Source organism: Labeo rohita, chromosome 10 (assembly GCF_022985175.1).
Source record: "Labeo rohita strain BAU-BD-2019 chromosome 10, IGBB_LRoh.1.0, whole genome shotgun sequence".
Taxonomy (NCBI): domain Eukaryota; kingdom Metazoa; phylum Chordata; class Actinopteri; order Cypriniformes; family Cyprinidae; genus Labeo; species Labeo rohita.
Genome location: NC_066878.1, coordinates 11,252,316 through 11,277,463, shown reverse-complemented (window position 1 = coordinate 11,277,463; position 25,148 = coordinate 11,252,316). Strand labels below are relative to the sequence as shown.

The 25,148-nt window shown below is 34.8% G+C and overlaps 1 protein-coding gene and 1 long non-coding RNA gene across 2 annotated transcripts in view; one reads left to right on the top strand and one right to left on the bottom strand.

Annotated features, from left to right (window-relative positions):
• Positions 1–25,148, top strand: part of gbe1a (glucan (1,4-alpha-), branching enzyme 1a) — a 248,270-nt gene that overhangs the window by 176,974 nt on the left and 46,148 nt on the right. The window lies entirely within an intron of this gene.
• LOC127172179 (uncharacterized) lies at positions 9,685–19,907 on the bottom strand. The gene is made up of 3 exons (XR_007828600.1): positions 19,649–19,907; positions 10,788–10,853; positions 9,685–9,804 (listed from the first exon to the last, which is right to left on the bottom strand). It is a non-coding gene; the product is annotated as an uncharacterized LOC127172179 (long non-coding RNA).

Here is a 25,148-nt window from a genome sequence, read left to right as displayed (position 1 = left end):
TGTTATTAGATTCGTGGTGAAGTAAAGGCATATGTGTGCTCCTACTGGAATAGAAAGAAAGTTATTCCTCCCATTAAACAGACTCCTACTCCCCTAATTAAGACAGGAAAAGGCAGACAGCAGGCAAAATTGCACACTAAACAAAAGCAGCCAGACACAGAAACTATACGTTTAAAATTATCCAGCTAGAGTCGGTTATTAAGACAGAAGTTTGGAGTGTTATTTTGGCAGAAGACTTACCCAGCATTCTCAGCAGAGAAACCGCAAGGTCGTGGCCTTTGTGATGCAAAAGAGTTTGATCTTGCTGTTTTGTTTTCTGAATGCACCTCTTGTGACTGTCACAAACATAATGCAAAAAGTACGTTTTTTTTATGTATAAGCATTTTTTTGTATAAAGGTATGAAATTTGCATATTCTGTGGTGCTTGCCAAGGCAAATACTGTTTTTGCTTATACTTAGAGATTTGGACTTTAGTGCGTAATTTGTCCCAAGTCGTACCTCAATTTTTTATTTATTTATTACATTTCTAACAGTACTTAGGACCTTTGCCTGGTAGATGATAAAATTGCCATAAAATCCAGAAAAAGTGATCCAGGCTTAAATCTGTTGAACTATGACATAAATAGGGCCCTACACTCTAAAAAATACTGAGTTATTTTATTTTTTTTTTTTTTTTTACCCAAATGCTGGGTTCAGCCTGTTGGGTCATTTTATTGGGTTGTTTTTAATATTTTTACTCGGGTGCTGGGTAGTATTTAAAAAAAATTTATCACTGGGTTGAGCCTGTCTCCAACGAAACAACCCAGCTGTTGAGTTACGGTCAGAGAACGGGCTTTTTCCATCATCTACAGGAGAGAGTGGTTTTTAGCGTGCACTTCTTCAGCCAAATGAAGGTTTGTATACATTTTATTTAATTTATGATGTCTTTGCTGTGCTGTAAATTATATTATTTTTCACACAGCAACATACAAGGATGAGATATCAGTAGGGTTGGGTATCAAAAATCGATTCCGATTTCAGAATCGGATACTTAAGGTGAGGAATCGTATACTTCTTGTGAAATTAAAATTTCGATTCTGCCTATCGATTCCCATATGCGTTTCTTTTTTTTTTTATTTCATCTGCCAGTACCTTGCTCGCCAATCTAAGCGCATAGTGCTCCAAAGTATGGCTACACTTGCGAATCAAAAAAGCAAAGTAGTCTATAATATTTGTAATAAGAATAGATGTGTCACCACCAATATGATAAAGCATTTTAATTTAACAGATCGTTAAAGATCACAAACGCGATTCAAATACCAATGTGGTTCTGTTCCTAAATTACAATGATTCATCTGTTTGATTCCTCGACCTGATTTAAACATTCAAAACGACTGTCATGTATATGAATGAACCAGTTTCACAGTCTTTTCAACCACACAGTTTCTGTGTTACAAACGTTCAAATAATCACAGAAGTACTGGGATAAAAGTTCATAATCAGGATATAAACTCTGATATGTACCGTAGAGATCAAAATAGAGTAAATCATCCTTTTGAAAGTTAATTTGACATTCCAAATAATGTTAAAGATTTATCGATTACGTTGTTATACCAGTAGATGGCGAAAGGGGGCTGTTAATAATGTATTTGTCTTTGATCATTCATTCAAAAACACTGATTCATCCAGTAATGAACCAAGTAAATCTTGAGTGAATCACTGAATCATTTACTTATAAATTAGGCCTACATGTGATTTTGTTTAGTTGTCCAATGTTTTTTCTTCAGAATCGTAAGAGGACCACAACTTACATTTAAAACAACAACAACAACCCAATTTATCCAGAATCACGCAGCTGTGTTGCAAACAGCTCTTAAGTGAATCTTGTTTTTATGTAGCCTGTTGATTTTTGTTCATGGTATTTAGCTGCAACTAAATGTTTAGCAAAAACAGAAACAGAATAAATACGCTTGATATCATCTTTTATTCACATTGGAATTGAAGCTGGGAATCGGAAAAAAAATTGATAATATTGTAACGATACCCAACCCTAGATATCAGTCAGCTATCAGTTTCGCATGATGGAAATGCCTTTTGCCTTGCATAACATAAATTGATTTTATTCGTTATAATACTGAATTTAATTTAATTTGATGTTAAAATATGTTCTGTAATCTCAGTACTGTTTGTTTATAGGCAGGTTATGAAGTCAGTCACGGCATCTTTCAGCTACGAGGGAAACTGGAGGTGGCAGTTTGAGGTTTGTAGTTCCCCTGGCGAACAGCAGACCATCACTGGCTCAGATTTCGCAGACACACCAGCACGAGAATTAAAATGCTACTTTTAAATGTTACATTTTTTTTTTTTTCTAAACTGATTGTTAAACAAGTTTAATGTATGTAATATTGCAAACTATGCTGTATTCACCCAAATAAATTCAAATTGTCTTATATTTTTGTCCAAGGGTTTTCTTGCTTATAATAAATGTTCATCTTTTCATTATTGCTTTTGCCTCTATAATTCTGTGTGATTTTTCATGTCCAGCCCATTTTAAGACCGCAAAATAATAATGATTAAAGAATAGTTGACTTAAATAAAACAACCTAGCATGGTGGGTAAAAACATTTAACCCAACCAGCTGGGTCATGTGTTCTGTCCAATATTTACCCACCACTGGGTTGCAAAATAACAAAGTTGGGTAGCATTTTGAGAGTGTATGAAATCTGTTTGATTTTTTTTTCCCAAATTCTGTTTTATTTGTTTATTTTTTTAAAGATTTATTTTTGGCCTTTTTACCTTTATTATGATAGGACAGATCATAGCTGACAGGAAGCGAAGTGGGAGAGAGAGAAGGGGGTGGATCGGGAAAGGTCCTCGAGCCAGGATTCGAACTCGGGACGCCCGTAGCGCAACGGCGCTGTTTTATTTTTTTTTTCCAAATTCATTTTTTTTCTGTTTTAATTTTTATGGATTCTGTTTGGTTTTTTGTTTTTTCCATTTGAATTTTTCTAGACTCTGTTTTAATAGTTAAATTAAACATATTAATCAAATGTCTATTTAATTCAAATTATGAAACTTACACAATTTAACAGCGGTATATTAAAAGTTTGATCAATTTATATGGACCTATGAAATCTTTTTTTTTTTTTTTTTTTTTTTTTTCAAATTCTGTTTCATTTTTACCAAATTCTGTGCTTTCCATTAATTTTCTGTATTCCATTTTAAGCTTCATTAAATTATAATAATCAAAGGCATGTCTAATTAATTTATTTTTAATTATAATTTATGTTATTATTATTTTTTTTTATTTTTTTTTTTTCAGAAATACTTTGTTGTGTAACATATTTTTATGGTAAATAAATTATGGTAAATATTCCTTAAATTATGTTTTAATAATAATTTTATTATAAGTAGTAGTGCTATCATTACATTAAGTAATATATTTCTGTCACAGTTTCTTCAAGTTAAACCAAACTTATATTTTGACGGGTTTTCTGTGCAGACCTTTAAGTTTCTGTTTGTATATGATAGTTTTTCTCAAAAGAAACTAAAATGCTCATGAAGTGACTCTCAGAGCAGTTTTAGAAATTATGTTTATGTGTTCATGTATTCATATATTGAGGCATTCATCGACACAAAGATACACAGAACATGCAGGATTCATATTTAAGTAGTACTTCTGCGACTAAATATTCACAGACACTAGTCCATATTGCCTTTTGAATTATTCACCCCAAACTGGGCAAATTCCATGACATTCTATGTTATTCAGTAAATTAAATAAAAATTCAGTAAATTTTATGACTGGATTCTGTGATTCCCTACTTAAACTAAACCCCTTTAACTATGATTAATGTTCTTATGTGATGATGCAAGGAAAGAAAACCTGTTTTCATTTCCTTCTTGTAAACAACCCCTTTAAGAAAATTAACATTTAAAAAAAACTGGTGTGTGGTGTTTAGAAATTGGTGTGACACTTTTTTGAATAAATGAAATTGAAATGCTTTTATATTCATCTAAATTTGGTTTCCAGACACACTTGACTGATCATAGTATCCTACAGAGCCAATTAGATGTGTAGAGGAAGTTGGAAGCGTACAATTAATTACCTGTTGTTTGGTGAGGTAATTCAAACGTAACAGGTAGCTTTGAACGAGGTTAATTACAGCCGAAAATGTCATTTCTCATGAAGTCACACTTCATTTATCATCAGATACTTTTAATATTCCTCACCTAACATGCAGTGAAAAATGCACATCATTCTCCAAAAGCATGTTGTTCTGTTTAAACACTACATGTCTGTGTGTTTTCTTTTTCTTTTTTTTTTTCTTTTTTTAAAGTCTTTGGCCATAATCCAGAATGAGCCACTGTTAGCCTCATCTGTTAGTCCCGGTTCTACAGGAGCTGCATACAAGTCGCATTATCTTTAACAGTGAAGGCAAGAGCTTCTTTCTTTGACTTCAAATTGACACTGAACTCAAAGACCATCTAATCTCCACCTTGCAGCTTGTTACACATGAAAGAGATGGAGAGCTAAAAAGAAGTCCATTTCTTATTTATGGGTTCATTTGGAGGGCTTTTCATGCAAACTATTTAAATCCCATTGCTGCTCACCAGGATCTTTGGCCTCACGCTATAGTAACCAAAGAGAAACTTGACTTCAAACATCACTGCACGTCAGATCAGATTATGGGCTTAGTGCAATCTTAAAAGGGAAGTGTGTGTGTGTGTGCACCATGCATGCTCTTCGTGTGGTTACTTGAGGGCAGACTGCCTAATCAAAAATGAAAATAGTATGCTTACACTAATTGACAAATCTGACTCTGTCTATTCAGACAGGGGAAACTGCATGGTTGTGGCCCAATGCTTTTGATCTTGCTGTTCTGTTGTCTTAATGCACTCTTGTGACCCACATAGACAAATGCAAAATGTGACTTTTTGTGTGTATCAGCATTTTGTAAAGTGGTAAAATTAGCATATTTAGTGGTGCTTGCTAAACAAACACTACTGCTCATACTTACTGGATTTGGAGTAGGACTTTTTTTGCACCATTTGTGCTATAAACACGAATGATGCCTGAAAATGTGTCAGAGGTATGCTAATTCATTCATCTATCTATCTATCTATCTATAATATTCTACTATTTCAACTGTCATTCATAAGATCTTCGAATTTAAAAGGTAACTGTTTTTAAAGAAATTAATACTTATTTACATTGTTACAAAAATCTATTTCAAATAAATACTGTATTTATTATTTTCAAAATGAATCTTTCTATCAAATAATTCTAAAACAAAAATCGTAAACCAGTTTCCACAAAAATATTAAGCAACCGTTTTCTGCAATGATGATAAATGGTGATAAAACTCAGGTCACTGGGGGAAAAAAAAATGCGTGTTAAAATTGTAGTGATATTTCACAATATTTTAGTTTTCTCTGTTTTTGATCAAATAAATGCAGCTTTGTTGAGCTTAAGAAAAATAATAACTTTTCAGTTTTAGCGTATGAACCTTCAAACTTAAAAGGATAGTTTACCCCATTATTTACTAACCCTCAAGCCATCCTAGGTGTTTATGATTTACTTCTTCAAACGAAAACAATCTGACTTATATTAAAAAAAATGTCCTGGTTCTTCTAAGCTGTATAATGGCAGTGAATGGGTGTTGAGATTTTGAAGTCGAATAAGGTGTATCCATCCATGAGAAACAGTACTCCACACAGCTCCAGGGAGCTAAAAAAAAGACCTTCTAAAGTGAATCAATGCATTTGTGTAAGAAAATTATCAATTTTTTTTAAATTTTATAAACCATAATCTCTAGCTTTAGCTAACTGTCATGGCGTTCCAGCGAATGACGTAGGATGTAGGCATAGCATAGGCTCCGATGAGACGTGACGAATACGGAAACGCAGAGGAGAGAGCAAAACAAAACTCCAATCATGACTTAGAAGTACAAAACGAAAAATGTTGGAGGATTTTGATGTAAGCCAAGAGGAGACTGGTTTGCTAAACAAAGGAAACTTTGCTTCCTTTGCTTCTGTAAACAAAACTTGGTTCTCACGAGACTAGCGCATTCACTCTGGAGTTTACATTACACCTACATCCTACGTCATCCGCTGGAACGCCGCTCTCTCATGAACATGCATATGACAGTTAGCAGAAGCTACATATTACAGTTTATAAAGTTATTGTATATGGATATGGTTATATGGATATTTTTCTTATAATAACGTCGGGCTGGGAGATATGAGAAGAAATTAAAATCTAGATTTTTTTTTTTCAGAATGCTTGACCAATTTTCATTTCTTTACGATTTTAAACTAGTTAACTTGAAAATGTAACTACAACATGATTCAAGCTATTTTATCTTTATTAACTCTCTAGTTAAAGAAAATTCTATTCCAAGTGCATCACTTGTGAAATATCTTTGCTGAAAAAATGCTTGAACTACAACGCCATCTTGTACAAACTTGTCTTATAAATATGATCTGTTAAGAAGTAATATATGGAAAATGCTTTTTTTTAAAAAAATCTCAAAAGTCAAGGAAATTCAAATTCAAAATGACTTTGAAAAATGACTGGTATAACACCAGTAGGCTACTATTAACTATAAATGTTCTGTAAAAACAATGAACTGCAGCTTTCTGCCTGTCACCATGATCCAAACATGAAATATCAGACATACATTAGTAGTTCTTCACAGGTTTTTTTGTTGTTTGTTTGATTATGCTGCTTTTCCATTGTTTTTTTTTTATTTTTATATGTAAACATGGACGCGTTTGACTGTTGCAGACTCTTACAGCGTCTCATGCATGAAACGGCGACGTTCAAGTTAAAAGAAGTTCACTCACATCTTTCATGTTTTTCCTATTCCACTACCCACGTCGCATCTTTGTCAACATAAAAGTGCACAAAATTGTGCCTAATGATGTGAGTTGCTAATCACGTGTGTCAGTGTGCGGTTACGTCATTCTTTTCTCTTTACTGTTATCATTGGCATATTGTAAAAGTGTCTAATTCTAACGTTTGGTAATGTTTCTATTCAACATCGTGATTCCTCGATTCCTAAAAAATAAAAATCAATCAAATCAAATTAAACAGTAAAACGAGGCTTTTATTAATCCCTCTGAGCCATGTGGAGTACTTTTTGTAGTGGATGGATGCACTTTAATGGACTTCAAAATCTCAACAGCCATTCACGTCATCATAAAGCTTGGACGAGCCAGGACATTTTTTAATATAACTCCGACTGTATTTCTCTGAAAGAAGAAAGTCATATACTGTGGATGGCTTGAGGATGATTGGGATAATTTTCATTTTTGGGTGCGCTGTCTCTTTAATGAATTTTAAACTTTTCCCAAACTTTGAATTATTTGTATGAACAATCTTTGTTTTTAGTTAAAAGTGAACAATATTAATTTTAGGGATGTGCCGCAAGACAATGTCTTTGCAAAATATTTTGCCGTGTTTACATTACAGCTGCAGGATTAATCCTTAAAAGATCCAGTTCTGGATTCAAACACCCACGCGATCTTATTCTTGAACTTGATGAGTAAAGTTTGAGAACAAACTTTAAGTTGGCTTGAGAAAGCTTAGCCTGAAAGTTTAAAGCAGTTGTAAAAGTATGAAAGCAGCTAGCATGATTTAACACATTGCTTACATGATTTAACATGTCGTTAACATGTTTTAACATGATTAGCTTGTTGCTTGTATTTTTATAGGCTGATTACAATGTTGTTAGCATAATTTGCAAGTTACTAGAATGTTGTTAACATGATTACCAAGTTACTAGCATGTTGATAGCATGTTTCGTGCATGATTAGCATGTTACTAGCATGTTTCTAACATGGCTAACAGGTTAGTAGCTTGTTGTTAACATGTTTCTAGCATGATTAACATATTACTAGCATGTTGTTAACATGTTTCCAACAAGATTAGCATGCTGCCAGCATGTTGTTAACTTGATTACCAAGTTACTAACATGTTGCTAGCATGATTAGCATGTTATTAGCATATCGATAGCGATCAAAACGAAAGTATCTTAACACTTGTATATATTGTAATAATTATCCTCTTCCGCCAGGAGGTGGCGACAACTGCCCGTTTAAAAAAAGTGTCACTGAATCATTCAGTCAGGAGATTCCAATGGTCAAACAAGTCTTAAAGGAGAAGTCCACTTCCAAAACAACAATTTACAATTAATTTACTCACCCCCTTGTCATCCAAGATGTGCATGTCTTTCTGTCTTCAGTTGTATAGAAATTATGTTTTTTGAGGAAAACATTTCAGAATTTTTTTTCTTACTTGCACTTTTTAGAAAGTGCAAGTCATGCTGTTTGCAAACAAAAAGGTACAAAATGTCAGACGATTTTTAAGTTGTAGGAGAAAATAAGATGGAGGGTTTTTTTTTTTTGCCTTTCTCTACCTTTTTGAGCCGGAGTACACAGGCGATGAACTTAGACGTGATTCATAGTAGTGATGGGAAGTTCGAATCATTTTACCGACTCTGACCTTTGAGTCTCATTCAGCAAAATGAACAAATCTTTTTTTCAAATACTTTAATTTGTTTTAACAAAATACAATTAAAATGTTACGTGTTACTTCCCCAACACATCTACTGCTTACACAAACATTGATCACACTACAAACAAGACAAAACTGTCATGTTATAAGAAACAGAAAAGATTAATTCATTGTTTACCTGAACTGTTAATTTTCCTTTATTTTTTTTTACAGTAAGTTACTGTAATGCATCTTTACAGTATGTAGAACAAATAAACTGTATACCGTCAAAACAGTATTGTACTGTACTTTTACAGTACTTTGTAATTTTGTTTCTACTTTAATTATTGTGTAATTATTATTGTGTATTGTGTAGTTGGAATAGTACGTACAAATTAGTAGTAAAATTACAATACAGTAGTATCACATGTGATACTACTGTAATTCAGAATAACAATTACAAAGCAAAAGACAATCCAAACATATTTACAAAAGTATTTTTATTAAAACATTTCAAAACATTTTAGCAGTGTTGGGGGTAACACATTACAAGTAACACGAGTTAAGTAATATTATTACTTTTTCAACTATACTAATAAGCAACAATTACTCAAGATAATCTAACATTTGTTTTCCTTTTTTATTGCTGAAGAGCTGACTTTGTTTTCTTCTGCGGTCTACTGTACAGACGTGAATTTACTTTTCTCAAAGCCTGAGGCCTTTGGTGTGAAAAGGCTTTTACATTTGTCAAAAATACAACTTTTTATATTAAAAACACAAGAAACCCTGCCCAGATATAAAAAGCAACGCAAAAGTAAAGTAACACATTACTTTCCATAAAAAGTAACGTAATTAGTTACTTTTTTTAGGGAGTAACTCAATATTGTAATGCATTACTTTTAAAAGTAACTTTCCCCAACACTGCATTGCTACCCAGAGTACAGTGCATCAACAATTTACAGCCATTAAAGCAATTTAAGCGTGCAAGAATATAAATGGAAAAAAAAAAAAAAAAACAGATGCATCTTGAGGGCTGGATTGGGAATCAATGTCCTAAGAGAGAATCTTAAAACTATCTAAAAATTAAACTATCTTAAAATTAGCAAAAACAACAAGTGTCTCATAACCATCACCCCTAAATGCAGGGCATGTGGGTGGTGGCAAACAAGCCACTGACCCTGTCTGTGAAGTCCTCCATTTAAACATCACTTTTGACTAAATGAAGCTATTGACATGCAGGGTTGATGGCCATCATTCTGCACCACCGTCCTAATCTTCTGCTCACTCCCTGTCTGGCAGTATATTTATTCCCATCAGTGGTGAAACTGAAACATAAGTCATAAAACAAACATAAGACAAAACCTGTTATTCACAGCACCAAGAAAAATGAACAGACAGCATGGGGAAAATAGTGAGTAAAAATTCTGTAGCATAGATGAAACCGATAAACTGCCCACTGGTCTTCAAAAAAAAAAAAAAAAATCATTCAGGTCCCACAACAACTTTGGTTTTCCAGTATTTTGTGTATCTGAACCCTTCCAGCAATGACTATGTTTTTGAGATCCATCTTTTCACACTGAGGACAACTAAGGGACTCATACAACTATTACAGATGGTTCAAATGCTCACTGACGCTCCAGAAAAGATCAGGGTAAATTTAACTTATTTTGTCTCCTGCCAAACATGTAAGAACAGTAGCTTCTGAAGGGCAGTTCTGAATGAAAAAATAAGAAAAATGAACATATCTTCAAAAGTTTTTACCTCTGGCTCTTATTGGATCATTTTTCCTTCTGGAGCATTTGAACCTTCTGTAATAGTTGCATATGAGTCCCTCAGTTGTTCTCAGTGCGAAAAGATGGATCTCAAAATCATGCAGTCACTGTTGGAAAGGGTTCAAATACACAAAAATGCCTGCAAAACAAACAAAAAAAAGAATTTATGGGACCTGTAAGATTTCAGCAGGCAGGTTAACTGTTAAGGACAAACAAGGGACTCATGAACAACTATCACTAAACAAAAAAACGGATCTGGATCATTCAGATAACAGCACAGTAGTAAGAATCAAGTGTATGAAAACTTTTGAATGTGGTCATGTTTATCAATTCAACTATTTTCTCTTGTGGACTATATGTAAACATCTTTTATGTGAAATATCTTATTCAGGTCAGTACTAAATAAAAATAGCATGCATTTTGTATGATCAGCCGTCTTAATTCGGTAAAACAATTAACATTTCACAGATTCTGCAAGGTGTATGTAAACTTTTGACTTCTGACTGTCAATAAAAATTAATTTAAATAATACTTACAAAAAACTGCCTTGTGACAGCATTGCCCTTCCCAGGGTGCAAAGACAAGTGGACCACACTGTAGAGCTGCAAGAAATCAAATAAATTTGACTAAATAATGTGTTAGTCTACTTGTTGAACATGTATAGGCTAAAGTCATATAGACTATTGCCCATACATGTGTATTTGTGTATTACACTCCAACACTACAGAGTTATTAAAAAAAACAAATATTATGCTTGGCATGGCTAAAGATTTTGGGATGCATTTTACTTTTTGTTGACTACTAGACCATTATTAACTAATAAAAGTAATTGTCTACTAATCATATTTTTTATTATCATAATTATTTTTATTAATCCCCATGCTACAGAACTCTCTCTGACCCCAAACCACTCATTTACATCGCAAGTGAAACTGTATTTCTCAACCATGTTTAAGCGACTGTCTAGTATTAACCACGACCGTGAAGCAAACTGCAAACATGATAATAATGATAATAATAATAATAATAATAATAATAATAATAATCATCATCATCATTATAATTTACAGCATTTTAAATGTCAGAAAGCGCCGTCAGTTGCGAAGCTCATTATCCCTTAAACAGCGTTAACTTATATTTTTTACTTTTTCTTTTGCATTTTACTAGTTTTTTTTTTTTTTTTTTTTTTTGTGTAAATCATAAAATGGCGTTATTTATGGCATTTTAAACTGCAGAAAGTGCCATCAGTTGGCACTCATTATCCTTTAAACGGTGATTTACAATGTTTCAAATGTCAAAAAGCGCTGTCAGATGCGGCACTCATTATCCCCTAAACAGCGTTATTTACGGAATTTTAAGTGACAAAGTCCCATCAGTTGCAGCGCTCCTCATCCCTTAAACAGCGTAATTTATATTAATTTTTTTATTTTGCATTTTACTAGTTCTTTTATTGTTGTTGTTTTTTAAATTGTCAAACGGCGTTATTTTCCGTGTTTTAAATGTCAGAAAGCGCCGTCAGTTGCGGCACTCATTATGCCCTAAAACAGACCAGGCCAAACTCTGTCTTGGAGGGCCGGTGTCTCTGCAGAGTTTAGCTCCAACCCTGATAAAACTCACCTGTTTGTAACTTTCTAGTAAACCTGTAGACACTGATTAGCTTGTTCAGGTGAGTTTTATCAGGGTTGGAGCTAAACTCTGCAGAGACACCGGCCCTCCAGGACCGAATTTTCCCAGGCTATGTAACTTAAATTTATTTTTTATTTTTTTATTTTCCATTTTACTCGTTTTTTTATTTGAAAATTGTCAAACTGCGTTATTTTCGGTGTTTGAAACGTCAGAAAGCACCGTTAGTTGCGGCACTCATTATCCCCTAAACGGCGTAACATATAATTTTTTTTTTATTTTGCATTTTACCATTTATTAATTATATATATATATATATATATATATAAAATTTATTTTTTATTTTATTTTTTTTTTTTTTTTATTGTCAAACTGCGTTATTTATGGTATTTTAAAATGCAGAACACACCGTCAGTTTCGGCACTCATCCTTTAAACAGGGTAACTTATATTATTTTTTTTATTTTTTTATTTTGCATTTTACTAGTGTTTTTTTTATTTGAAAATTGTCAAAGGGCGTTATTTACGGAATTTTAAACAACAGAAAGTGCCGTCAGTTGCTGCAGTTATTATCCCCTAAACCAGGCCTGGGCAAACTCGGTCCTGGAGGGCCGGTGTCCCTGCAGAGTTTAACTCCAACCCTGATAAAACTCACCTGTTTGTAGCTTTTTAGTAAACCTGAAGACACTGATTAGCTTGTTCAGGTGTGTTTTATCAGGGTTGGAGCTAAACTCTACAGGGACACCGGCCCTCCAGGACCGAGTTTGCCCAGGTCTGCCTTAAACTATGTAACTTAAATTTACTTTTTCCTTTTATTCTTTTCCATTTTACAGTTTTTTTTTTTTTTTTATTATTATTATTATTATTATTATTATTATTAGAAAATAAACTGCGTTATTTGCGTTATTTTAAAATGCAGAAAACGGCGTCAGTTGCTGCACTCATTATCCCTTAAACAGCGTAACATATTTTTTTATTGTTTAATTTCCATTTTACTCGTTTTTTTATTTGAAAATCGCAGAACAGCGTTATTTACAGCATTTTGAAGTGCAGAAAACGGCGTCAGTTGCGGCACTCGTTATCCCCTAAACCAGACCTGGGCAAACTCGGTCCTGGAGGGCCGGTGTCCCTGCAGAGTTTAACTCCAACCCTGATAAAACTCACCTGTTTGTAGCTTTCTAGTAAACCTGAAGACACTGATTAGCTTGTTCAGGTGTGTTTAATCAGGGTTGGAGCTAAACTCTGCAGGGACACTGGCCCTCCAGGACCGAGTTTGCCCAGGTCTGCCTTAAACTATGTAATTTAAATTTATTTTTTCTTTTATTCTTTTCCATTTTACTGTTTTTTTTTTTTTTTTTTTTTTTTGAAAATTGTCAGTTGCGGCACTCATTATCCTTTAAACAAGGTAACTTATATTATTTTTTTTCTTTCTTTCTTTTGCATTTTACTATTTTTTTTTTTATTGGAAAATCGTCAAAATGGCGTTAATTTTGGCGTTTTAAACATCAGAAAGCGCCATCAGTTGCGGCACTCATTATCCCCTAAACTGTGTTATTTACGCCATTTTAAATGACAAAGTGGCATTAGTTGTGGCACTCATTATCCTTTAAACAGGGTAACTTATATTGATTTTTTTCTTATTTTCTTTTGCATTTGACTAGTTTTTTTATTTGAAAATCGTAAAACAGCGTTATTTACGGCATTTTGAAGTGCAGAAAACGCCGTCAATTGTGTCACACATTATCCCCTAAACCAAACCTGGGCAAACTCGGTCCTGGAGGGCCGGTGTCCCTGCAGAGTTTAGCACCAACCCTGATAAAACTCACCTGTTTGTAACTTTCTAGTAAACCTGTAGACACTGATTAGCTTGTTCAGGTGTGTTTTATCAGGGTTGGAGCTAAACTCTGTAGAGACACCGGCCCTCCAGGACCGAATTTGCCCAGGCCTGCCCTAAACTATGTAACTTAAATTTGTTTTTTTCTTTTCCATTTTACTCATTTTTTTATTTGAAAATTGTCAAACTGCATTATTTTCTGTGTTTTAAATGTCAGAAAGCACCATCAGTTGCGGCACTCATTATCCCCTAAACGGCATAACATTAATTTTTTTTATTTTGCATTTTACTAGTTTTTTTATTTGAAAATCATCAAAGGGCGTTATTTACGGAATTTTAAACAACAGAAAGTGCCGTCAATTGTGTCACTCATTATCCCCTAAACCAGACCTGGGCAAACTCGGTCCTGGAGGGCCGGTGTCCCTGTAGAGTTTAGCTCCAACCCTGATAAAACTCACCTGTTTGTAACTTTCTAGTAAACCTGAAGACACTGATTAGCTTGTTCAGGTGTGTTTTATCAGGGTTGGAGCTAAACTCTACAGGGACACCGGCCCTCCAGGACCGAGTTTGCCCAGGTCTGCCTTAAACTATGTAACTTAAATTTACTTTTTCCCTTTATTCTTTTCCATTTTACAGTTTTTTTTTTTTTTATTATTATTATTATTATTATTTGAAAATAAACTGCGTTATTTGCGTTATTTTAAAATGCAGAAAACGGCGTCAGTTGCTGCACTCATTATCCCTTAAACAGCGTAACATATTATTTTTTTATTGTTTCATTTCCATTTTACTCGTTTTTTTATTTGAAAATCGTAGAACAGCGTTATTTACAGCATTTTGAAGTGCAGAAAACGGCGTCAGTTGCGGCACTCGTTATCCCCTAAACCAGACCTGGGCAAACTCGGTCCGGGGGGGCCAGTGTCCCTGCAGAGTTTAGCTCCAACCCTGATAAAACTCACCTGTTTGTAGCTTTCTAGTAAACCTGAAGACACTGATTAGCTTGTTCAGGTGTGTTTAATCAGGGTTGAAGCTAAACTCTGCAGAGACACCGGCCCTCCAGGACCAAGTCTGCCCAGGTCTGTCCTAATCTACGTAACTTAAATATACTTTTCTTTTATTCTTTTCAATTTTACAATTTTCTTTATTTGAAAATTGTCAAATGGTGATATTTTCTGTGTTTTAAACGTCACAAGGTGTCATCAGTTCCGGCACTCATTATCCCCTAAATGGAGTAATTTAAAATTATTTATACCTTTTTTTTCATTTTGCATTTTACTGGTTCTTTTATTTGAAAGTTGTTAAACAGCATTATTTAAGGTGTTTTAAACGACAGAAAGCACAGTCAGTTGCGGCGCTCATAATCCCCTAAACGGCACAATTTAAATGAATTTTTTTTTTTTTTTTTTATTTTGCATATCACTAGTTTTTTTTTTTTTTTAAACGGCGTACTTTATTAATTTATTTATCTTTTTTTCTTTGGCATTTTACCAGTTTATTTTTATTTGTCAAACAGCGTTATTTTCTGTGTTTTAAACGTCAGAAAGCGGCATCGGTTGCGCTGCTCATCATCCCCTAAACGGCGTAACATATTAATTTTTTTTTATTTTGCATTTTTCTTTTTTTTTTTTTTTTTTATTTATTTATTTATTTATTTATTTTAAATTGTCAAACAGTGTTATTTACGGTATTTTAAAATGCAGACAGCGCCGTCAGTTGTGTCACTCATTATCCCCTAAACCAGACCTGGGAAAACTCGGTCCAGGGGGGCCGGTGTCTCTGCAGAGTTTAGCTCCAACCCTGATTAAACACACCTGAACAAGCTAATCAGTGTCTTCAGGTTTACTAGAAAGTTACAAACAGGTGAGTTTTATCAGGGTTGGAGTTAAACTCTGCAGGGACACCGGCCCCCTGGACCGAGTTTTCCCAGGTCTGGTTTAGGGGATAATGAGTGACACAACTGATGGCGCTGGCTGCAGTTTAAAAACCGTAAATAACGCAGTTTGACAATTTTCAAAATAAAAAAGTAATACAAGTTATGCTGTTTAAGGGATAAAGAGCGCCGCAACTGACAACACTTTGTCAATTAAAATTCAGTAAATAACGTCATTTAGGGGATAATGAGTGCCGGAGCTGATGCCATTTTCTGCAGTTTAAAATGCCGTAAATAACGCCGTTTGACGATTTTCAAAAAAAAAAAAAAAAAAAAAAAAAAAACAACTAGTAAAACGGAAAAGAAAAAAAAAGAAAAAATAAATTTAAGTTGCGTAGTTTAGGGCAGGCCTGGGCAAACTCGGTCCTGGAGGACCAGTGTCCCTGCAGAGTTTAGCTCCAACCCTGATAAAACTCACCTGAACAAGCTAATCAGTGTCTTCAGGTTTACTAGAAAGTTACAAACAGGTGAGTTTTATCAGGGTTGGAGCTAAACTCTGCAGGGACACCGGCCCCCCGGACCGAGTTTGCCCAGGTCTGCCCTAAATGGCGTAACTTAATTTTTTTTTTTCTTTTGCAGTTTGCTATTTCCTTCATTTGAAAATTGTTGAACAGCATTATTTTTGGTATTTTAAACATCACAAGGCACCGTCAGTTCCGGCACTCATTATCCCCTAAACAGTGTAACTTTAAATTATTTATACATTTTTTATTTTGCATTTTACTAGTTTCTTTATTTGAAAATTGTCAAACGGCATTATTTACGGCATTATAATTGACAAAGCATCGTCAGTTGCGGCGCTCTTTATCCCCTAAACCAGACCTGGGCAAACTCGGTCCTGGAGGGCCGGTGTCCCTGCAAAGTTTAGCTTCATCCCTGATAAAATTCACCTGAACAAGCTAATCAGTGTCTTCAGGTTTACTAGAAAGTTACAAACAGGTGAGTTTTATCAGGGTTGGAGCTAAACTCTGCAGGGACACCGGCCCTCCAGGACCGAGTTTGCCCAGGCCTGCCCTAAACGGTGTAACTTAAATTTATTTATACATTTTTTTTTTTTTTTTTTTTTTTTTTGCATTTTACTAGTTTCTTTATGTGAAAATTATCAAACTGCATTATTTACGGTGTTTTAAACGTCAGAAAGTGTCGTCAATTGTGCCACACACTATCCCCTAAACCAGACCTGGGCAGACTCGGTCCTGGAGGGCCGGTGTCCCTGCAGAGTTTAGCTCCAACCCTGACAAACCTCACCTGAACAAGCTAATCAGTGTCTTCAGGTTTACTAGAAAGCTACAAACTGGTGAGTTTTATCAGGGTTGGAGTTAAACTCCGCAGGAACACCAGCCCTCCAGGACCGAGTTTGCCCAGGCCTGCCCTAAACAGCGTAACTTAAATTTATTATTTTTTTTTTTTTTTGCATGTTACTAGTTTCTTTATTTGAAATTTGTCAAAAGGCACTATTTACGGTGTTTTAAATGTCAGAAAGTGCCATCAGTTGCGGCACTTGTTATCCCCTAAACCAGACCTGGACAAACTGACAGCACGTTCTGAAGTTTAAAATGCCGCAAACAACACAGTTTAGGGCAGACCTGGGCAAACTCGGTCCTGGAGGGCCGGTGTCCCTGCAGAGTTTAGCTCCAACCCTGATTAAACACACCTGAACAAGCTAATCAGTGTCTTCAGGTTTACTAGAAAGCTACAAACAGGTGAGTTTTATCAGGGTTGGAGCTAAACTCTGCAGGGACACCGGCCCTCCAGGGCCAAGTTTGCCCAGGCCTGCCCTAAATGGTGTTATTTACGGTGTTTTAAATGTCAGAAAGTGCCATCAGTTGCGGCACTCATTATCCCCTAAATGGCGTAAATTAAATGATTTTTTTATTTTGCATTTTACTAGTTTCTTTATTTGAAAATTGTCAAACAGCATTATTTTCTGTGTTTTAAACATCAGAAAGCGCAGTCACTGGCAGCACTTATCCACTTAACCAGACCTGGGCAAACTCGGTCCTGGAGGGCCGGTGTCCCTGCAGAGTTTAGCTTCATCCCTGATAAAACTCACCTGAACAAGCTAATCAGTGTCTTCAGGTTTACTAGAAAGCTACAAACAGGTGAGTTTTATCAGGGTTGGCGCTAAACTCTGCAGGGACACCGGCCCTCCAGGACCGAGTTTGCCCAGGCCTGCCCTAAACGGTGTAACTTAAATTTATTTATACATTTTTTATTTTATTTTTTTTTTGGCATTTTACTAGTTTCTTTATGTGAAAATTATCAAACTGCATTATTTACGGTGTTTTAAACGTCAGAAAGTGTTGTCAATTGTGCCACACACTATCCTCTAAACCAGACCTGGGCAGACTCAGTCCTGGAGGGCCGGTGTCTCTGCAGAGTTTAGCTCCAACCCTGACAAACCTCACCTGAACAAGCTAATCAGTGTCTTCAGGTTTACTAGAAAGCTACAAACTGGTGAGTTTTATCAGGGTTGGAGTTAAACTCCGCAGGAACACCAGCCCTTCAGGACCGAGTTTGCCCAGGCCTGCCCTAAATGGCGTAACTCTATTTTTTATTTTTTTTGCAGTTTACTAGTTTCTTTATTTGAACATTGTCAAACGGCATTATTTTCCATGTTTTAAACGTCAGAAACCGCCATCAGTTGTGGCACTCATTATCTCCTAAACGGCGTAAAGGAAAATAATTTTTTTTTATTCTCCATATTACTACTTTATTTTACAGCTGTCAAACTGCGTTATTTACCGTGTTTTAAACTGCAGAAAACGCCATCAGTTGTGGCGCTCATTATCCTCTAAACTACTAAATTATTTTTGTAGTCAACAATCTCACAAGAAGCTGTCTTTGACACCATCCGTCACCCACCGAGCGATGCCTCACTACTGATCTCTCACTGACAGTGCGAGAATATAGAGCAGCGTCTCGCTATGGTAAGAGTGCTTCAGGTGAACGTTGGGCGAGTGAGACAGTCACACCACCTGATGCCTTGGCTCATTCCCACAGATATGGTGTGATGGGACAGCACTCACCACCCAACGTTATCCACCGCCATCGAAGACAGCAAACCCATGAGAAGCTGACTGATGGATTTGCCTCTGTAACTTTTATTTATTTGTTTATTTTCCATATTACTAGATTTTTTTTATTCCAAAATTGTCAAACGGCATTATTTACTTAAATGTATTTATTTATTTTGCATTTTACTAGTTTTTTTTATTATTATTTCAAAATTGTAAAACTGGGTTATTTACAGTGTTTTAAACATCAGAAAGCGCCGTCAGTTTCGGCCCTCATTATCCTAAACGGCGTAACTTATTGCATTTTTTTTTATTTTGCATTTTACTAGTTTTTTTTTTTTTTTTTTTTTGAAAATTCTCAAACGGCGTTATTTACGGTGTTAAACGTCAGAAAGCGGCGTCAGTTGCAGCGCTAATTATCCGCTAAACGGCGTAACATTGTTTCCCCATATTACTAGTTTTTTTATTTGAAAATTGTCAACCGGCGTTATTTACGGCATTTTAAACGAGAGAAAGCGCCGTCAGTTGCGGCACTCATTATCCCCTAAACCAGACCAGGCCAAACTCGGTCCTGGAGGGCTGGTGTCCCTGCAGAGTTTAGCACCAACCCTGATAAAACTCACCTGTTTGTAGCTTTCTAGTAAACCTGAAGACACTGATTAGCTTGTTCAGGTGTGTTTAATCAGGGTTGGAGCTAAACTCTGCAGGGACACCGGCCCTCCAGGACCGAGTTTGCCCAGGTCTGCCCTAAACGGTTAGATTTACGGCGTTTTAAACGACAGAAAGCGCTGTCAGTTGCGGCACTCATTATCCCCTAAACGGTGTTATTTAAATTTACTTTATTTTGCATTTTACTAGATTTTTGTTTATTTGAAAACTGTCAGACGGCCTTCAGGTTAAGTCAGTATTTGGTCATACCTCAATTTATTACTACTACCACTACTAACGTTGCTACTTTTGCTGCGGTTGTTGTTGTTTACAGTTTCTTACTTACCACAAGACAGGAGCGGCTAACTCTTTTTTTTTTTTCCATCAAATCCGAATCCGTGAGTGGCTGGGCTCTAGTAGACACTCATCGCACATGGCTTGTGTACTCATGGTAGCAGCCGCATCGCTTAATCGCTCGTTTGCAGTGTTGAATCGGGCCTCTGTCTTCTCCATAATCATAGTATAGCGTGCGGTGGAGAGGAAATTCTCCCAGTCGGTACCACTTTTCGCCCCATTGACCATTCAGAAAAGCAAACACGTGCAAAAGTTTAACATTTCGCTGCATTGCAGCTTTCATACTTCTTGAACTCTGACCTCGTATCACGTGAAACCGTGTGACCAACAGCAGATCGATACGTCACCGCGTGACCTCACAGTGTTGGGGAAACGAGTCTTTTCGAAGCTTCGCATCTATTGAACCAGTAGCTGCGCAAAATGATTCACTAAGCGCTCGAAACACCACAATCTTGTGACGCCTGATGGTCAAACGTGTGTAAATGTGACCAGAACTCAGGCTAAAATATACATTAAAACAGCTTTTACAAACCCATTGCATAAGTTTTATTTAAAGTATAATACATGAAATGCAATAAAAATAAGAACCTTTTTAAGCATATCTGATATATTTATTATGTCTGTGAGGTATTCGCTGAGTTTCTATAGACCAATTATCTGTTTGTAAACATTCAGGATGCGCGCAGAAAACTCGGGAAAGATCGCCTTTACGGCTAGAGTATTACACGGATACAGTACAAAATACTTAGATTTAAAAAGAGTATGGATTATATTAATTAGATGTCATTTTCAAAATGTTATTCGCATATTACAAGAGCTTGTCACCCAGCGATAAGCACTGTTATTCAACGAAATTGACGTTAGTGGGATAAACTTACAGATCCGAAACAGGGATGATGTTTTTTCTGTGGGCGGTTCAAGTGGCGGTCTATGGAACCATGAAGAAGAATTAAAAAAAAAAAAAAAAAGGTAATTTGATTTTATATTTTAAAATTCTGACTTTATTTTCGCTATTCAGAGATATCCCACAACTCTAGAGGAAAAACAAGTCGTCATTCTCTCTTTTCCCCCTCGGCTCAGAGTTTATATCCCACACTTCTGGCTTTTCTCTCCCTCAGAATTTACAAACTCACTAGTTTTGTTTAATCGAGTTATAAAGTCCGAATTAGGTGATATAAACTTGCGTTTGTGAAAAAAAAGTTGGAATTGTGAGAGAAAAAAAAATGTGTAAAAATGTTAATAATAAAAGGTTTAAATAATATTTCATGCTGTAACTATAGGGCTAATACAGTACGTCCCCGATGAACAGCATATGTGAATATTATGTAGACCTATTTTTTTTAATGAAATTTATGCTTTAAAAGAGTAATCATAGCAGTTTTCATATGTACGTTTAAACGTCTGCGTTTAGCTTCAAAAGGCATCTTTGACTACACTAAACATTGGACGTCGGATAGACGTGCAGATCATGTCTATATTGGGTCCGTCGGTCAGGGTCACGTCACTACGACGTCACATTGCGCAGTGGGCAGTATTCTATAAAAATTATTCGCATTGCGATTTTGACGTCAAAAGGCACAAAAATATTGTGTTCCTCTTATTCCAAGGGGTTTTACCCGTTTACCTCCACTTGTTACCAGTGTTTTTTCTGCAACCACTATGCGCGCAGCTGCACGTGACATCACTGTGACGTCTACTCAAAATTGGTCTGTTCATTTTTGTGAAGCGCTCCTGTTGAGACGACGTCATGTTTCTTTTCTTTATTTTATAGATAAAAGCACCGTTAACGTTTTGTTGATATTGTGAGTGCACACAAATAAAATTAGACCCTTAATAGGTCCGAATTGTTTATTACTCTCACCTTTATGAGCAAAAACGACGGAATATTTTCAATGGTTTCCACTGAAAAAAACGCAAGTAAAAAATGCAAGTGATTGCGCTAAAAAACGAAACGAAATATAATCACGTTGCCATTACATAAAAACGGAACCATTTTAATAGCTGAAACAGTAGTATAAGCTATTTTGGGTGAAGATGGGGGAAAAGACGGGCTGGGGTCGGACTCGGGCTGAGAATTCTGATAAGCTGTCAGAGAAGGGCCGCGCGCTGTTCACGCAGGTGCGCGCTGCGCGCATCACGCTGAAACCGTCTTAACGCGCGCATTTGCTAAATGAATTCTGCCTTGCTGTCCCTGAAAAATTACATTTGGTTAAAGGTTCATGAAACCCCAGACTACTTTTTCTGAGATTTGAGCAGAGGTGTTTGTGTTGCACGTCATATATGATAATGTTAGCATCCATTAATTTTAATTCTTGGAGAAAACTGGTTAATTTTGAGTGTTTTTGCTCTATTTTCATCTTGGGACACAATTGAAGTCCATTATATGAGGAAAAATCCTGAAATGTTTTCCTTAAAAACCATAATTTGCTTTGCGACTGAAGACAGAAAGGCATGAACATCTTGGATGACAAGGGGGTGAATAAATTATTTGGAAATTGAGGTTCTGGAAGTGGACTTCTCCTTTAATGAATTGAGACACAGACTCCTTAAAGTTTGTTTAAATGAATATATGTTTTTTAAAAGACTTGCAATGAAAATTTTGTCAGAACCAGTAGTAAATTACATTATTTTTAGTTTTCTAATCTTTTAAAAAAAACAGCTGGGTTTCTCAATTTATCCAGAATCGTGAAGCTCTTTTTTAAATGTTTATTAATGCATATCATTTATTAAAATTCAAAAAGTTCAAAATTTCACCTACATTTTTTGCATTTTGTCTTTTTTAGTTGAATAAAATACTATTTTCCATATATATTTCATCATAGAGGATTTCTTTAAAAAAAGTTTAAAGATCTCGTCTCGTCTCGTTCTCGTGAACCCAGTCTCATGTCTCGTCTTGTCTCGTGGGATAAATGTCTCGTGTCTCGTCACACCGCTGTTATTTTACTTACTTATTTTCAAATGTGTATTGCAATTCTGCATCCTGTTTGTCACCTCAATTGAAACTGGGATTTAAAAGGCATTCTCAGTTTAGTTCTTCAAACGACAGTACTTGGCAACCACATAGCAATGCACTTTAAACTAGTCACATACCTGGCAACCTCCTGCAAAACCATACCGCTGCAGTACAGTCAAGTTTGCATGAGTGTTTTTTTTTTTTTTTTTTTTTTTTGGAAAATGTATAGTTGTACTTTTTCTTCTGTAACTTTTCAATCTATAGATTGTAGCATCTGCTCCTGGGTGTAAGAAAAAAGAAAACGTAGCTGTTAACCTGCACTTGGACAGCCGCGGTCCTTCTGGCCTTGATGAAATCCATCTCCCCTATATGCTGCCAAGTTATAGCTCCCATATTGATCTAACCTTCGAAAGATACAATTTCAACCCCTCTTACCTGTCAATCAACTGGTGGTATGAAGTGAGCTTTATATATCTCTTAAAAAAGACTCATACAACTCCAGAATCTATGGAGCGTCACAATTCACTCGGGCTAAACTTCCACTCAGGAGATCCATTCTGCCGAAAAACAGCAGATGTGTTGGGCTTAAACTGTTTTTGTCAGTGCCGCCCCATAACTTTAAGGAGTACGGCGTCAATGCAAGCATTGAATAATTTACGATTATCTTAATATATGTGCAGGTGGAGAGCAGTGGATGTGTCTTATCGTTGTGTCTGTATTCAGCACATGGGGCGGCAGGATAAGGCGCGTGACGGGGCCGTAAGAGAGACAAAATGTCTCGTCATCTTCACTCTCTTCGCTTAATTATGGAGTCTGAGCTGTCACGGTTCTTTGTGCGAGCGTCGGCCACTGCCAGCCTGTGCTCTGTCTCTCTCCGGTTGACACATGATATGACTCTATCAGAATTATTTGCCGCAGAAGGTCCCCGTGCACATTAAGTAAAGTTCAAGTGGAAGCTGAGGGATTTGATCGCTCTGATACTCTTCCTCTTTCTTTCTCTCTTTCTATTTCTTCTTCCTGCCATGGATCCTTCACTGTCTCAATGTTCTTTTCTGCTGCTGCTGTTCTTCATTTATTTTTAATCAGTGAATGTCTATGAAATGACTCATTAGTTTAAAAGTAGATAGATGCTTTAATTAAGAAAGTTTGGATCAAGAAGAGAAAGAAAATCTTCTTCTCTCTTCATCAAAAAGAAAATATTTATTGTTGTAAATAAAATTACTTTAACCCTTGTTCTCTTGTTATTAATGGTATTGTTGATATTTTTACTATTAGTATTATTATTCTTATTTGTAATGAATATATCGTATTATTCTATAATTATTTTTAGTTAAAATTTAAAGCAAAATATTTGAAGAATAAAAAGTAAAAAAAAGCATTATTATTTTTTTATTTTATTTATAATGTTAAATGTAAAATGTAGTAGTATTTACATAACTTAAAGTATTAAATACTATTATTTATTTATTTATTCATCCATTCAATCACATGTAACATGCAGTGCTATTTATTTACATAACTTAAAGTATTAAATAATATTATTTATTTATTTGTAACACACATCGTTATATAGTTATATAGTATTTACATCGTTATAATACTATTTATTTACTCATTCATTCATGCATATATAATGTGCAGTAGTATTTATTTACATAAAATATTAAATATTATTTATTTATTTGTTTTTATTTATATGTAACATGCAGCAGCATTTACATAAAGTATTAATTATTTATTTATTTAACATGCAGTAGTATTTACATAACTTAGAGTATTTCATATTATTTTTTTAATAATGTTATATGTAGCATGCAGTAGTATTTACATAACTTAAAATATTTATTTATTTATGCATTTATTTGTAATGTGCAGTAGTATTTACATAACAAAGTAGTAAATACTTTATTTTTTGTTTGTTTGTTTGTTTATACCATACAGTAGTATTTACATAACATAAAGTATTAAATACTATTTATTTATTTATTTATTTATTTATTTGTACCATGCAGTAATATTTACATAACATAAAGTATTAAATACAGTTAAGTATTTTTATAATGTTATATGTGGCATACAGTAGTATTTACATAAAAAAAAAATTACATAAAAAAATTACTTAAAGTATTACATATTATTATTATTTATTTATTCATTTATTTTTTAACAAAATATTTAACTACTTTAACTACTATATTTTAACTAAAATATAACTACTGTTAGAAATGTATTTATTTATTTGTTTGTTTGTTTATGTAATGTGAAGTAGTTTTTGCATAACTTAAAGTATTAAATACTATTGTTTATTTATTTATACTGTTATATGTAATGTACAGTAATATTTACATAAATTATTAAATGTTATTTATTTATTTATTAATATGTAATGTGCAGTAGTATTTACATAAAGTATTAAATGCTTTTATTTATTTATTTATATGTAATGTGCAGTAATATTTACATAACAAAGTATTAAATATTATTTATTTATTTATTAATATGTAACATGCAGTAGTATTTACATGAAGTATTAAATGCT